Source organism: Phycodurus eques, chromosome 8 (assembly GCF_024500275.1).
Source record: "Phycodurus eques isolate BA_2022a chromosome 8, UOR_Pequ_1.1, whole genome shotgun sequence".
Lineage (NCBI taxonomy): Eukaryota > Metazoa > Chordata > Actinopteri > Syngnathiformes > Syngnathidae > Phycodurus > Phycodurus eques.
The window spans coordinates 19,580,117-19,596,509 of record NC_084532.1 but is presented as its reverse complement, the minus strand read 5'-3'; the positions used below and the strand labels follow the sequence as shown (position 1 = coordinate 19,596,509).

Below are 16,393 nucleotides of genomic sequence, written 5' to 3'. Positions count from 1 at the left end.
CACCATGACGGTGTGGAGCAGAGCACTCCGAATTGGTTTCTCTGGGGCGGCTGAGAGCTGGAGAGCTGATTTTTGAACGAGGGTGGTGGATGGGAGCAAAAGAGGGAGGGGTGGAAAGAAGGATGGGAGGATGGAAGAATGAGAGGATTTTTTGATAAAAGGAAGAGAGTGTGCACAAGGGATTGGGGAGGATGGGAAGTTGGAAGGATAGAAGGATGCATAGATGAGGAAAAAGGAGGGTGAAAAGATGTGATGATGGAGGAGGGAGGATAAGATGATGAGGAAATACGATGGTTGGACAGGGACAGAGGGATAGAAGATTCGGAGGATGGGAACTAGTTAGGAGGGAGAGAGAGACAGAGTAGTTAGGGGAGCAAGAGAGAAAAGGATGAGAGGATGCAAAAAGAGAGAGAAAGAAGGGCACAAGAATAGACTGATAAGAAGATATGAGAAGGATACAATGAAAGAAGGACACAACGAAAAAATTATATATGAGGGTAGAAGGGAAAAAACAGAAGGATGCGAGGATAGAAGTAAACATAGGATACAAGCAAATAAGGCCAGAAAGGAAGGCAGACTTGTACAAGGATAGAAGAATACTAACAGAAGGATGCAAGGATAGTAGGATACTTGCATAGTAGGATAGTAGGAGTTAAGGAAGTGACACAAGGGGAGATGGACAAAGATAGAAGACAAAAAAGATAGAAGGCCAGTAGATAGAAGGTTACCAGGAAGGATACTCAGAAAGAAGGATGCTAGGATTGAAGGAAATAAGGATACAGGGACAGAGGTATACAAGGACAGAAGGATGGAAGGGTAGAAGGGAAGAAGGATATAAGGGAAAAAAATGAAACAAGGATTAGATACACGCTAACAAGGAAACAACAATTACACAAGGTTAAGAGGATAGAAGGAAAGAAGGATACAAGGGTACAAGAATAGGTTACAAGCAGAGAATAATAAAATGAAAGAACACACAAGGGCAGAAGGAGAGAAGTACACAAGGATAGAACGATACAAGGTAAGAAGTAGACATGGGAGGATACGAGGAAAGTGGAGAGGAGAGGAGAGTACATGGGTTTGTGAGAGGAAGTGAGCGAATGAGAGTGAAAAAAGATGCTGAAACAGATTTGGTTGGCGTGTAAAATGGCAGATTGCCGCTCCCCACTCTTCAACTATTTCCATTTATAGGGCAGCACTCGAGTGTGCGAAATGACACACGAACAACACACACAAAGACGTGAATGCCTGTGTGCTGTCACTTCCGTTTTGACGCGACTCGACGTCCGCATCGAGGCCCGTCAGCGGCTTCTCAAGGCCACGTTCCAAAGCGCCGCTCGTTTGCATCGATTGAAGCGTTGGGAGGATGCGCTATCGACTGAGCGGCCCTTTTCGCGTTCAGGAGCTGCGTGATCCGACGCTACGGAGGAAGATAGCCACGGGCGGCGGAATCTCCTCTGATCTCCGCGTGTCTGTTTCCCCCTGAGGAGGAACAGGAGGAGGAGGTTCATCTAGAACTAGGCCGACGTCACAAAACATCATCTAGCCCTGAAGGGAAATCAAATCAAATTGTTTGACTTTCCCCCCTGATGATGAACCTCTACCTCGTCCACTCCATCCCGCCGTCTAGTTTGTGGGAGCGCGCACGAGCCGAGCAGCGCCCGCGTGTCTGTTACCATAGCGAGGCTAATATTTGTGGAAGAAGCAAAGGGAGAAGCTAAGAAGCTGTAAGGAGTCACCATCTCCCAGTGATGGGACAAAATGAGTGTGTCCGGTTCATACCCAAAAGGTCGACTCGCAACGGACAAAGTCCGTTAGTTCCAGAATTGGCCGCTGTTGTTTACTGGCGCGATCAATATACAGAGGCTGCTACCCGTATTTCTGGGAATAGACGCCGTTGTTAAGTTGGGCACCCAACATGTACGCGTCTCTCGAACATGCAAAACTGACTTTGATACAGTACAGTTATTTTGTGCCATCACCTGCCTATAGCATCCTCCCCCCTATTAAGTTCCATTGTACTTTAGTATATTTTTCAGGTATCTGAACTTAAGTATTTATTTTTCTAACGAATGTTTACTATTATTCTCTTCATTCGAAAACAGCTACACAGCTGTACCTTGACTTTCCCCAACTTTTTCAAGTTATGAGCCGTCGATTGGTTGATTTTTTTTTTTTTTGCTTTGTGTTGCAAAATTACGAGCGAGCCACAGTCCCCAATGCACTTTCAGCCATTTATTGAACGGGACAAAAATCAAACACACAAATACAAAATTAAACACTCGGAAGGAGCATGTAGCAGATGCTAAAACTGAACTAACCGCTTGGTCAATGGCCAACTGGAGCTAAAGTCAACCATCCTGATGTCACTCACTTGTTCATGCCTTTTATAGGCACATTACAACACACACATACTGTAATGTGTGCGCGTGCACGTGTGTGTGTGTGTGTGTGTGTGTCTTTAAGGCAGGGGTGAGCAAACTTGTGCGCTCAGCGTCATATCAGACTTTTACAATCGGCCAAGTCATTAGTAGATGAGGTCAAAATATAATTTTCATCATAAAGTATTTTTTTATTCTCATTTTTTATGTTATCATTCATCCATCCATCCATCCATCTTCTGAGCCGTTTCTCCTCACTAGGGTCGCGGGAGTGCTGGAGCCTATCCCAGCTATCATCGGGCAGGAGGCAGGGTACACCCTGAACTGGTTGCCAGCCAATCGCAGGGCACATATAAACAAACAACCATTCGCACTCACATTCACACCTACGGGCAATTTAGTGTCTTCAATTAACCTAGCATGCATGTTTTTGGGATATGGGAGGAAACCGGAGTGCCCGGAGAACACCCACGCAGGCACGGGGAGAACATGCAAACTCCACAGAGGTGGGGCCGGGAATTGAACCCCAACCCTCAGAACTGTGAGGCAGACGCTCTAACCAGTCGTCAACCGTCAATCATTCATAGTTAATTTAAATATAATTAATGTACCAATTTTTTTGTTATTACTTTACAATAAATGAATTTACCAATGATTAATGCGATTAATGAATACAATAGAAATGAATAGATTTTACATAACTTATTTTAGGTGAAAATTGTTCAATTAATTGCACTAATATTCCAGGACTCTTAATAATCAAAATGCAATAATGTAGAATAACAGAGTGGGCTGTGTGTGGCCATATTTTTCCCACTCCTGCTTTAAGGAGACTTCTCATGTCTTCTTAAAGGGATTTAAATGTTTGGATGACAAAAAGGGATTCACCTTGTGTCTTCATATGACATCAATAAAGAGTTTAAAGACTTTGATCTCACAAACAAGTGCAGCGCATTTAAAATATGACCTTGCCACATATTTCATCCAGTGGGACCTCGAAAGTGTCTGTCACAGAACAGTTTCTGAACTGGGAAAATTTGGCAAAAATTACACCTGTAAATCATTTCACATAACACATGCCTCACTGGAGCAGAGTTCATCAAGCATCCAAGGACTACCTGTTTTTTGCTTTTTCTTTTCTATGGCTTTTCTGCAACACTTATTCCATTTCCTTTACCAGTGTTTTCTCGTCTTTATGCCTTATTATTAACTAATGGTGTTGTGGTATATTCTCCTGACTTCTGTGTAGGCTGCGTGGGTTCAGTTCTCACTCAGGGCCAGTGTGAATAAATAGATAAAAACTTCTTTTCACACATTGCGTGACCATAAAGAATGTCAAAAGGAAATTTGTTTCAACATTTCACCAGCACTCTGGAACGCATTGTGTTCAACCTTAGAGGTTCCCCTGTACGTACTACAGTGCATTTGGTAAAGAACAGTAAAAACTGGAATGTCACACAGTCGAGTGCAATTTAAGGCCAAATAGTAAAAAAATTTGCAAATGGCAAAATTTGTCATCAAGATTCATGCTTTAGTCAATTAGAAATCAAGGAAATTAAAAAATAAATAAATAAATTGGAAGATAATCCTGGAGCTCCATGGCAAACCTTTCACAAAGGAAAATGTTGTGTAATTTAAGAAAACTAAATCACCACATTTGAACCCATACGGCACTGTTCCAGACCGACTGCGTATACGTGCAAGTCGTCTCACCTGGACAGCGTGGAGAGGTTCTGGTGTGGATGAATATCTGCTCCTTTTAGCATTGGACTTGTAGGTTCACGTGCAGGCCTGCTGATTGGAGATGTGATGTGTGTCTCACGGGAAAATACCTGGAAACAAACGATGCATTTATATGAGAAAGATTCCATTTGTGAATATGAATTGTGCAGCATGCCATAATATATAACATTTAAGTGGCACTACATATTTAATGTTGGATAGAATGAGTTATGATAGTATGCTTTGTCTACTTCATCTTCTATTTTATATATTATTTGCCGGTCCATTTATTCATTTAGGATTACATTTCAAACTACTGTATATGCATTCTTGAGGTACGGCTGCACCATCTATTGATATTAAAAGTGTTGTATGCAATATTCTGAATTTAACATGCTTAGATTTGTTATTGTAGAAGTGCTGCATAAGGTTGCCAAAATATTAGGAACCGTTCTTAATATGATGAAGTGCTTTTAACAACCAATAAAATAATAATGTTTTTAAATGAAGTTGCCAGTGAGTGTATTTGTGTATGTATGAGTGTATTTATTTGTATGTATAAAATGCCTCCTAAAAAGGAACATTGCTCTTTGTGATTTAATTTTTTATTATTTTTTTTGCAATTATTTCAACTGCAAACACTAAATGGACGACAATTGGAATCTCTCTCTTTCACACAAACACACACACACAGGGAGGCGCACAAGCAGCGCACTTCACAAGCGATTACACAAAGTAGTGCGAGATTACATCCACCGAATATCTGACGTCCTTTGCGGATTTAAAGCTGGCTTGTCAGCCTTTCAAATTCTTTCCCTTGGTTCCCTCACATGGGTCAGAGCCTGTTGCTAGGCTACCAACCCCAGAATTCACAAGTTCAGGGAAAAGGGTTTACAGATATATACTATATATATATATATATATATATAGAGAAAGAGAGAGAGAGAGAGAGAGAGAGAGAGAGAGAGAGAGAGAGACTGTTGCAATTCAAAGTAAAATAAGTTTCATAACTAGGTTTCGATGGGTGGAAGCAGTGTAAATATTAAGTAAATATCAGTTTTCCACTATATATTACAAAAAAAAAAACGTCAATTGAAAAATGCACAAATACAATCCACATGCTCCTATTTTTGGGAATAAATCACTCACTTCCACACATTACAGTGTGCAGTGTGACCAGTGCTTGAAATCAGCTTCTTTCTAAGCAGCATCATAGTTCTGCCTTAATTTTATTCTGCAGAGGCAAAAAAAAAAAAAAAAAAAAAGGAAAGGGAATAAAAGGCCACCATACCAGCAGAGGTGCACAAATAACATGCTAGCATGTGACACACACACACAATGTACAATCCAGCATGTGACATAAACTAGAATAATATCTACAGTATACTGTATAGCAGGGCTAGGCACCCTGAAGCCTGTGGGTTATATTATTGGGTCTAGATTTTCACATGTTTGGCTATGCAGTTTTCAACCTTAATATGCTTAAATTACAGGCATAACAAAAACAAAACTGTTATTGCTGGATGTTTAGTATTTAATTCCTACTGGTTTAATCCCTATAAAAGCTCATCATACTGTGTATCATAATAAAACATTTGTTCAATTGTTGCAACGTCCTGTTGGGCAATGTAGAAGAAAATATTCCCCAACGAAAGCACATGATTTGGAATAAATGAGACGGCATAGCAATAAAAATGCTGAAAAGCAGACACGGGAAGTTGAGCAATCAGTGATGGAGACAATGCAGCATGGCAGGTGTCGGTGGACCAGACCGGACCAGACCAGACTCCATCTGCTGCTGAGGGCCTGAAGAGGGCCCAGACAGACACATATTAATGTGGGAACGCCGACGTCTAGCCTGCCTGACTGAATTTCAATCTCAAAGCCGCCCCCCAACCCCCTTTCTCCCACCCCCCTATTTATTACCCCACAGCAATGCATTCATTCCTACCAACCAACTGGGCAAACACTGTATGCGTGGGTGCATGTGCAGCCAGAGCATAAATGGCATTGTCAAATTAAATGGCGCTATAAATGCGTTAGCCGGTTGTCACAATAATCCCATTAGACACAAAAGCGACACGAATTAACACACCTTTTGTACTTATCAAATCACAAAGTACAATATTCCTGTGGATACTGAAATTAAAATTTACAAATAGATTGTGAATGCTGAGACACACAAATATTGAGGTTATTAGTAGTATAACCCCGTGGGGTGGCAATATTTTCTATATTACTGTAATAAAAGTTGGGAAACACCAAATTATCATTCTAGTTCATTGCTTGCAAGTAAAAGAAGAGATTGGATAGGGCATACACACACTATACAATGTCTTCTAATTAACACAGCAGTTGGTGTCACACTTAGTGGATATAGAAAGTCTACACACCCCCGTTCAAATGCCGAGTATTTGAAATGAGACCACAAGTGCGCACACCCGCTTATACCTGGGATGTGGTGTTCAGAATGAACCAATCACATTCAAACTTTACATGTTAAATGGGTGTCAGCACAGACCTGCCACCATATTAATTACCTCAGATTAACTGCAAATAAAGTTCAGGTGTTCATGGCTTTTGCTGTCTTTTTTTTTTTTTTTTGCTTTGTAACTTTTTTTTTTTGCTTTCTAAAAGAATGAAGGTTTTGTGCTAACAACTGCTCTTAATTCATTCCACCTTGAGTTCCGAGTTGAAGCTGGAAAAAAAAACCACCAAAGCATGCCGCTGCCACAAACATGCTTCACTGTAGATATGCTGTTCTTTTGGCAATGAGCGGTGTTGTGTTTGCGTCAAACATACCTTTTGGCCATTGGAATTACGGCCAAAAAGTTCCACCTTGGTTTCATCAGACCATAAAAAAATCTCTCAAACACATGTAGAAAGACATACAATTGAATATAGTTACTTGGAACAGAATCACCTTGGCCAATGAGCCGCTCACAGCATTGACACAAATTGTATGACAGGCAAAGAAAGCAATGCTTGTCTTTCAGCATTCGCAATTTGTTATGAACAACAGTGCAAATACTCATCTTTCAGTATTCACACAATTTGACAAAATGTTACCTTTACATTGATACTCATCTCAGCATTGACACATTCTCTCATTAACATTGTGTGACTGCTTGTCTCTTAGCAGCCGCACATTTTATTATGGACAATATACGTGCGCCTGCTCCTTGAACAATAATACAAATGCTCATCTTTCAGCAGAGCAGAGATGTTTTTATGGACTAGAGGGTGAATTCTTAGCATTCAGACATAATTATAAATGTAATATTGACAGGATTTAACATGGTGTCATTGCTTCCGCCTTAACATATTTTCATTTATACTACCTGTCTCTCAGCATCACAAACAGCATGGATGCCTGATTAACTCATTTTGTACAAACTACGGTGTGAATGCTCATCTCTCAGCACGGACATAATTTGATGACAATACCAGTTGTATTATTGAGGACATAAACAATGTAAATACATCTCAATATTCATTGGCCAACAATAACACTTCCTCTCATAACTGACATCTATGAGCAATAGCACTATTGACAGTGCTCATCTGTCAGTATTGACACAAACATTTTGTGATTGACAATCGCAACAATGTAAAAGAACTCAATATTCAGTCTATGCCGCATATAACATTTCAGTTTCCTGATAATACACAATGCACACTACATTGACGAGTAACACATCAGGGTTACTGATCACATGGCACACAAAAAAACACAAAAGAGCAGTAGCATGGCTAACTCCTTCTCCACTATGTGACTCAGTGACATGACACTTTATGGAAGCTATAGCTGCAGCTCTGTAGCAGCTCCAGCACTGCACTGTGCCTTGTTTAAAATTCAGGCCCTTCTCAGACAATACATCCAGAGCGGAACTAGGAGAGGCGCTTTTCCTTCTCAGATGAAAGGGGGGGGGGGGGGGAAATGATGGGTGGCATCATAAAAAAAACTAGACTGACCCTGCATGGTGTCTAATCTTGGCTCTCAAATCATACCGACAGGAAATATTTATATATAGCTGCTGCGTGAAATACTGCAACATACAGGGATGCTTGGGAGTGGTTAAGAATGCGGCTGGAACCTACAGTGGGCTCAAGTTCGACTCAATGGACCACCATAAAGACTTGTTTCGTTGCCTACTGCTATTACTTTTGTGCCAGATCAAAAGTTATTCTCCATATGTTAATGTCTCTTTACTTCATATAACAGTCAGGCCTTACACATGCATCTTGGATCTGGCTAAATCCTGGAATGAAGGGGATGAATCGCTCTCTGCTTCAATAGAAGATTTCAGTTTCAGGCCACACTAAATTAATAAATATGATGCAACAATCAGATTATTTTCATTTGTGGGTTAAATATTTTGCAGTGGCAGAAAAGTCCTATGTTCAAATCTCAGTTTGCATGTTCTCCTTCAGGATAATTCAGATACTTCATCATCTTCTCACAGCCCCAAAAACACACGTGTTAGGTTAATCCATGACTAAATTATTCATAGGTGTGAATGTGCGCGTGAATGGTTACATGTGCCCTTTGATTGGGTGGCGACCAGTAAAGTCCGCTGTGGCAACCTCCAGTTCAACGTCAACTTAATACATCGTAGGAGGGCCTTGCTAAGTGAATGACAAATATAACAGCTAAGTGAATGACAAATATAACAATCAAACATATATTGTGGGCATTTGTAGCACAAATATGAATAGTGCCTGCAGTGACGCTACAGGATGAAAGTTGTCAGGGCATTCCATGTGTGTGGACGGCAAGAAAACCAAAGGACAAGGACAAGGATGCCGGCACATTCTGCTGCACTGAACAAGTGCATTTTCAATAACCATGCATTGACTTTGAGGGAACGTCGACCTCCCCAACATGGCCGCCATGTAGGAACGTCAGTTAGCCGGGCTGCTACAGTTCGATGGGGTATTTAGTTTTCATATCTATGATTTGTCCGTCAAATGTTTTTTTATTTTTGTTATTTTTTTTTAATTTTTTTTTAGAATTGCATATCGGCCAGATCCAATGCTGTCTGGACCATATGACCCATGGACTTTAGGTTGCACACCCGTGAAAGACAGCCCTGTGAGCGCACCCAAAAAAGACTACTCCAGCAAATAGATGGCATCCAATACGAAATTCCATAATTGAAATCACCCCCTCTCAATAAAAGAGAAAGAAGGGCATAGGTGCATTTTTCCCCCTGGCTTAGATGGGCAGGATCCATTAGTTTGGAGCAAGGGTGTGCTGGTGGAGTGGACCAATCAGAAGGCTCTTTCACCAAACACATCCGTGCTCATGTCATGCCCAGCATACAATAATAATATAATTGACAGAATAACAGAAGACGTGCGTGTTCAAGTGAAGCAGCACCTCCTCCAATGGAACCTCCCCCACGGCATGGCAGTCACTCCACAAAAACGCATAGCGCCATGAATCGACCCCCCCCCCCCTTTTTTTTTGTATTTGATGCTCCAGGTTGCACGGGAATATACAGGTATACATCCAAAAACGGGGAGGGAGGAATGAATGGGCTCTTTTTTGCCCACGCGATCCACGCGGACGACGCTTGCGTGCTTCTCGGTCCTCCATCACCACCATCATCCTCATCCTCGCTCCATCCCTCCTCGCAGCCATGCGTGACGTGACGTCCGCGGGATTAGTTTCTACATTCGGTTCTCTAGCTTTATGATATTGCATAAACTCATACAGCTAGATAACCAAAGAGAAAAACTAACCCACGTCTCTCTTAAAGGAGCCGCCGCCGGCGCCGACGCTGCAGCGTGTTGTGGTCACGTGGAGAGAGCCCTCCTTCGCCCCTCCCCTCGCTCACCTTCCTTCTTTAATCAGACAGATGCGTTCAATGACCATCGTAATTGGCAAAGCAACGCGAATACGCCGTACTTGTGCGACCCCGCCGCAATTGAACACTGACGACGAGTGCAGTCGTGGAGGATGACATCATCACGTCGATGACGTCAAACCCACCTGTCGTGCGTCGTCATACACAAACGCTTGGTGATAATAAAGTCTGACGTGTAAACCCACGTGTGGGTCGTGCAGCCTTTCAATCATCGCAACAAACAAGAAGCGTTATGTCTTGTGTTGCGTTAAAGGCCACCTCACATCGACCCCATTTCACACACACACACACACACGCACGCACACTTTCCACAGTGAATTAATCCACGGATTGTTGGAGAACACACGACAAATATGGCAACAGCAGCTAATGTCAACACAACATAATCGCTCATCATGGACATGTGTGAAACGTGCGTTGAACTCAGTAGTGTGTATAGTATACAGAAGTCCATTCATACGACTGTCGAGATTGAATCACATGACCTCCAAAAGCAGGAAGAAAAAAAAATGTTAAAAAAAAAAAAATTAAAAAAAACAGATTCTGATATGGTGAGTTCTAAGTTAAGTATTTTTCTTATAGTGTAAAAATCACAATATTGAAGCAAGTTCATTCCAAACATCAGCGGGCCTACCCTGACATGCAATCCGAGGTGGGAGCCACCCTCCCCGGCCTTACTCAGCCGTGATGGCCGGCGACCCACATGGTGGCCGGTGGTTGGTGTCGAATTATGAAAAAGCTTAACTGTATGCAAAGGGCCAGCAATGCATGTTTTGTTTTTAAATAGCACATTTTATGTTAGCATAAAGCCAAGGGAAGAAAAGGCGAGTTTGTAGTGAGGAAGAGGCCAAGAGTGAGCAAGCATGCTGACTTATGACGAAGGTAAAATCATAAATAGTGCTTTAGGCTGCATACAAATATTTAATGATGTCAACAATGACTCCATAATGATCGCAAAGGTCCACCTTAGAGAAGACAATAGGTTTTCATACATAAAAGTGCCAAAACGTCGGAGACTAGAGTCATCTTTACGTAAAATAAATTAAGGAGAAGAGACCAACAACTTTGGAACTAAATTGGCAGGAGGCGATTAAGCATTAAACACCTTTCCTTGACTCATATCATGCCTCAAGAATATTCATATTTTCGCAGTAATAATAGAAATCGAGAGCTGCTGCTGAAAGGAAATTAGCAGTGGAACAGTAGGTTTAGGAATGAGTAAGATAATTTTAAAAAAAAGAAAAATAATTGTATATATATATATATATATATATATATTAATATAAGAACTTGTGTAAAATATCCACAAATAATTGAGATTATCGCTACTTGTTTTGGAATAATTAAGTAAAATAAATACTACCATATATTTATTTTATTACTATAGCTTAATGGGTGTGTGTGTGTGTGTTAGATGTAAGAGATAGTTTTCTTAAGATTTACATTTCCTCCATCACCAGTCTTGAGAGAGTCATAAAAACATTTATTTTACATTTTTATTGGCATTATTTATTTATTGAAAAGAATATTGTGTGAAATATTGTTTGAATATCTGTCATTATGAGCGATTATGAAATTGCAATTTGTTTGACAGAATGGTGACGAAAAAAATATTCGTCAGCTCAACGTGACAACCCCCCCCCCCCCCCCCCCCAGCTACGTCACCTCCCATCAAATAGGCTACAGTAGCTCGTGTGTACGTGAATGCACCCCCCTTGCTTTGATTAAAGTGTTCTCTGTGTTCTGTATCGTAATACAATTCCTATATGTTGTTGCCAGAACGTCCACTGAAATGAAAAACGTCTGAAAATGAGACGCAGTTTCGACGGGACTATGCGACCACTGTCCATGGTGCTGAAATTAATTTAGAAAACACACACACACACAGGAAAAGCTTTCCTATCAATAACCTTGGAAAAATCGATTCAAAAGTGAACGAATTTCAAACCGCAATACAACTTCATGAATACATGTTGGTTGTGGAACTGTAAAACGGTAAATTATATGTGTGTGTGTTTTTTTTCTGATTAAAATGGCAACGAGTATAGACCTTTCACAAATTAAGTTTTCATCAGCAAATGGATAAATTGTTGTATACAATCCATAAAAAGAAAAAAAACTGGATTATCCAGCCAAATGTTAATAACATTATGCTTCTTAGTTTTCGTTAAAAGCACATAGAATTATCATAGCAAATCAGGTTATTTGAAACTTAGGCACGTTTGTGCGATCATTGTATTAGTTACATATAGCTAAACTGTGTTATATAATAGGCCTATAAGACATGACGCAAGGAAATGTTGCGTGTTTCCACTAGGGGGGAAAATATACTACACATATAAAACAGCCAGTATAAAGTTCAAGTATGAAGAAAAAATTATATTTTTAGTATAAATAAACAGCATATATAAACAGCTTTAGCTGCGTGATATGATTTAGCATTTTTTTTGTACTTCAAACTGACTTCCATCGTGAATTATATATATATATATTTTTTTTCTCACTCTCTCTTTGCTGCTGCAAAATGTTAACATGCATGCTATAAATTACTGAGACGAATAACGATTATATTGTTGTTGTTTTTTTTAAATCCAGGCAAAAATAACAATAGATGCAAAAACAATGTCAACATCAAGTTCAACAACGTGCTGGCGCTTATTAGCATCACAATGCTGTCTGGAGAACACACACACACACACATGCACACACAGATGCAGACACACACACGCACGGGGGAACATTTTCCCATGGTTGTGCTACCAACACACAACTAAATGGACGCCACTGCAACTGACGCCCAATTGTGAGCCATTATAAAAACACATTAATCCATTAAAAAATTTAAAAATAAAAGAAACACATGACTTACATGCAGTATGGTAAATCCATCTTAATGGCTTCGAGTCCTCCCCCACACCCCACCACCCCCCTCCCGAGTTGCTGAATTTCGAAGCGAGCCAAGCCTTCGTTGGAACGTAACATCAACTTGATCCAGTTTCACTTTCATACAACAAGGCGCCATTGCTTTAGTTTCACTCGCATCCACGCAGCGTCTCGTCCGGGCACGTTCTCGGATGAGAGTGCGCGTGGGGTGGACTCTGCGTCTCCTTGGTCCTTCTCTCTCTCTCTCTCTCTCTCTCTCTCTCTCTCTCTCTCTCTCTCGCTCGCGCTCTCTCTCTCTCACTCTATCACTCTCTCAGACGTAAGACGGCTGTTCTTTCCGGGTAAATGTAGAGAACATTGTAGAACAGACGTGTTCTTGAATGGGGCGCGAATAGTGGGGTTAGAAGGAGACAACTCGAGAGGGTGCTGGAATAGCGAGCAAAAAGAAAAAGGAAAGAAAGAGGAAGAGAGAGCGCAAGAGAGAGATAGAGAGAGAGAGAGGAGATAGACGGCACAGCGCGATGACGTCGCACGCCAGGATAGGCTCGTCCGAACAGGAGGTCCAATGAGACGCGTCCATTCGGGTGATATAAAATACCTCGTTTCGCCGAAAGATACATTTAAATCCATTTTAAATTCGTGTTTTTTTGTATTATTATTTTAATTCATTTAAGGCGTTGAATGAAAAATATGTTTCGCTTACTATATTTTTTATAGGCTAATTATAGGCTATAATTAATTATAGGCTAATTAGGTCAAGGCTGCCCACAGGCAATCGGCCACAATATTAGGTACACTTGCATTCAAATTGTGTGACATTTATATTCAATTCGGCCTTGAATCATCATCATCATATCGGTAACAATAAGCCTTAATATGACACCCATAATAATTTAAATTAATACAATAATCTATTACTCTTCCTCCTCCTACTACTACTACAACTACTAATTCTAATAATAATAGCAATAACAATAATAATAATTAGAAATACAATACAAATATTTTAAAGCATAAATAAAATAAAAAATACACTGATAATCATGAAAAATATGACAATAGATATTATTCTTACTACTACTACTACAACTACTTTAAAAAATAGTGTATAGTAATAGTATTGTACATTTTACTTTGCTTCCCGTGTTTTCCCATTCTACTCAGTTCTCAGTCATGCATTTCTCATAATCCATTTTATGGCTTTAAATAATATTTTTAGATTATATTAGATTATAACTGTTTTTACATATGGGATGAGGGGTGGCAGGTAATTGGGGGATTTGTTGTCACCTGTTTTGGGAACCACTTTGTGCTGCTTTTTTTTTTAATATTAAAGACTATATGCAAATAAAGGATTGCTTGATTGATTGATTGTGACGTAGAATTTCACTGCACATCACAGACATGACAGGTGCACCTAATATTTTGATCACCTACTGAGGAAGGCAAAATATGAGAAACCCCTCAGTACAATGCATTGCAGTTAAAAAAAATTTACACATAAAATTCTCTCATATATTATTGCGACATGAATAACTCTCAGGAATCAATCAAAAACTATCATTGTTGATGTTTGCATTCAGACGCATTGAATATGCGCAATTATTATTATGAGGTTTGCTTTTGGCGGGTTCATTGACCTTCAATTTTCCAGTCGCGAAAAAAAAAAACGCGCAATCAACGTGAGCAATGGCGACATCTATCGGTCATAGGTGGAACTGCAGCGGATTGAAAGGCCCGGGAAGAGAAGACCACGACGGCCTTTGTCGCGCGGCAGCCACGCCCACTTTCGGCCATTTCAACCAAACCCGAATACATAAACACGTTCAATATGAATCAAACAATATATGAGATATTATAGCTGCTTTATAGATTCAATCGAATGCAGTTAACACGAACCGAGCCGCTTAATTGAGGCCCTTTTACACGGCGTCTGATCGGAAACGAACGCACTCTGATCTTTTTGATACCAGAAACATATTTATTGCTACTAGGAAATCATAACTACAATATGTGAAAATGAATTGATTTTACTAATAGAAGTAATGTGCTTTACATCTCTCTTTTCAGCCACAAAGGTGCTTTGTGCATGATCAAATCATTTGTACGGGCAATCAAAATTACGTTAAAGCACTCGCTATTAATATACACAAATACAATATAGATTTAAATGTAGTATAAATAAAGCAATAGACGAAATACAAGTTTTGTTGTCTATAGTATCGTTATAAGATGTTATGCTCGGAACAAGAAATTCCATCATGACTTCATAAAAGAAGCTTACGTCTGGAAAGTATAGGAGTAATAATAAAGATGAAAGCTGCAATATTTAGCCTAGTAGAGGTAGTATTTTCCTGCATGTTAAAAAAAAATTATGAATGTAATGATGTTAGAGTTTTTTTTTTAATTCAAAACGTGTTAATGTTGTATTTTATGCATTTTGCAACATTCAAGAATAGGCTAAACTGCAGATTAATTTAACACGATGAACTACAATTACAAATTAGCATTATTTTACATAAAATAGAACATTCATGATAATAATGATAATAATAAAAAAAATGATTTCCACTCTTAAAAAAATTCTCGAATAAATTATGATTTCAATATTTTTTCAACATGTTCATCCTTTCCATCTCACATATGTCAAAATTATTTTCAAAATCTATTGACTTGTACATAATCATTGTACATTGGACTTGTACATTTCATTGAAGAGAATTAGTATTAATATGCTAAATGCTTTACATTTTAATGATATCCTCTTGCCTTGGTGTTATATCTGTCATGTACTTCCATGTACAGTTGTTATTTCTAGTTGATAATTAAATTTAGTGAATGTGAGGTGATTGTAAATACACACATAACATTCACAGGAAGAAGGACAAGGAAGTTGCCTGAAATAAAGTGATCATCTTGCAAGTCAACATGCATGAGCCAATGGTTAATCACAATAATAAGTGACCCATTCGAGTGGACACCTTTCGAAATTGTAATGGCTGCCCTTCAGAAAAGAGGCTTCATCTGACATGAAAGACATTACATGAGAAGTCCAAATATTTGATATTTGTCTGCACTCCAAATAACACCAGATTGTTGATGGACGTTGCACAACAATGGGAAGAGTGACAGAAAATATTGAAATAAATTCTCCCATTACATTATTTATTTAATTTAAATCAGGGTGCATAATGTCGGGGCAAAGGACTTTTACGTTAAATTTATGTTTGTCACAGTAAATGTACAGTTTATGTATATGTTATGTATATGTAGATGATACTCCATATAATGCATTTTGGTAAATTTGGGTCTTTAATTCGGGTATCAAACTAAAAAATCCTAATTATCCTATGTAAAGTTTATGTACGATGGTGTTATGGCAAGATATGATGTGTCTTAGAACGCTTGAGTCCCCAATTTGGGCCTTGAGCTGAAATAGTCTTGGAAAGCTTGATTTAAATGCAAATAAAGTTTTCTGTCGAAAGCAAGTTCACAAGAATTTCCCACAGAAATGACACACATTTTGGAGAGGGC

At 39.4% G+C, this 16,393-nt stretch overlaps 1 long non-coding RNA gene across 1 annotated transcript in view; it reads right to left on the bottom strand.

Annotated features, from left to right (window-relative positions):
- The window catches only part of LOC133406582 (uncharacterized), a 41,692-nt gene extending 28,649 nt beyond the window's left edge, over positions 1–13,043 (bottom strand). Inside the window, exons 1-2 of the long non-coding RNA XR_009769066.1 lie at positions 12,846–13,043; positions 4,095–4,213 (exon numbers count right to left, since the gene is read on the bottom strand). This is a non-coding gene — a long non-coding RNA (uncharacterized LOC133406582). The remainder of the gene's footprint in view (positions 1–4,094; positions 4,214–12,845) is intronic.
- Between the last annotated feature and the right edge of the window lie 3,350 nt (positions 13,044–16,393).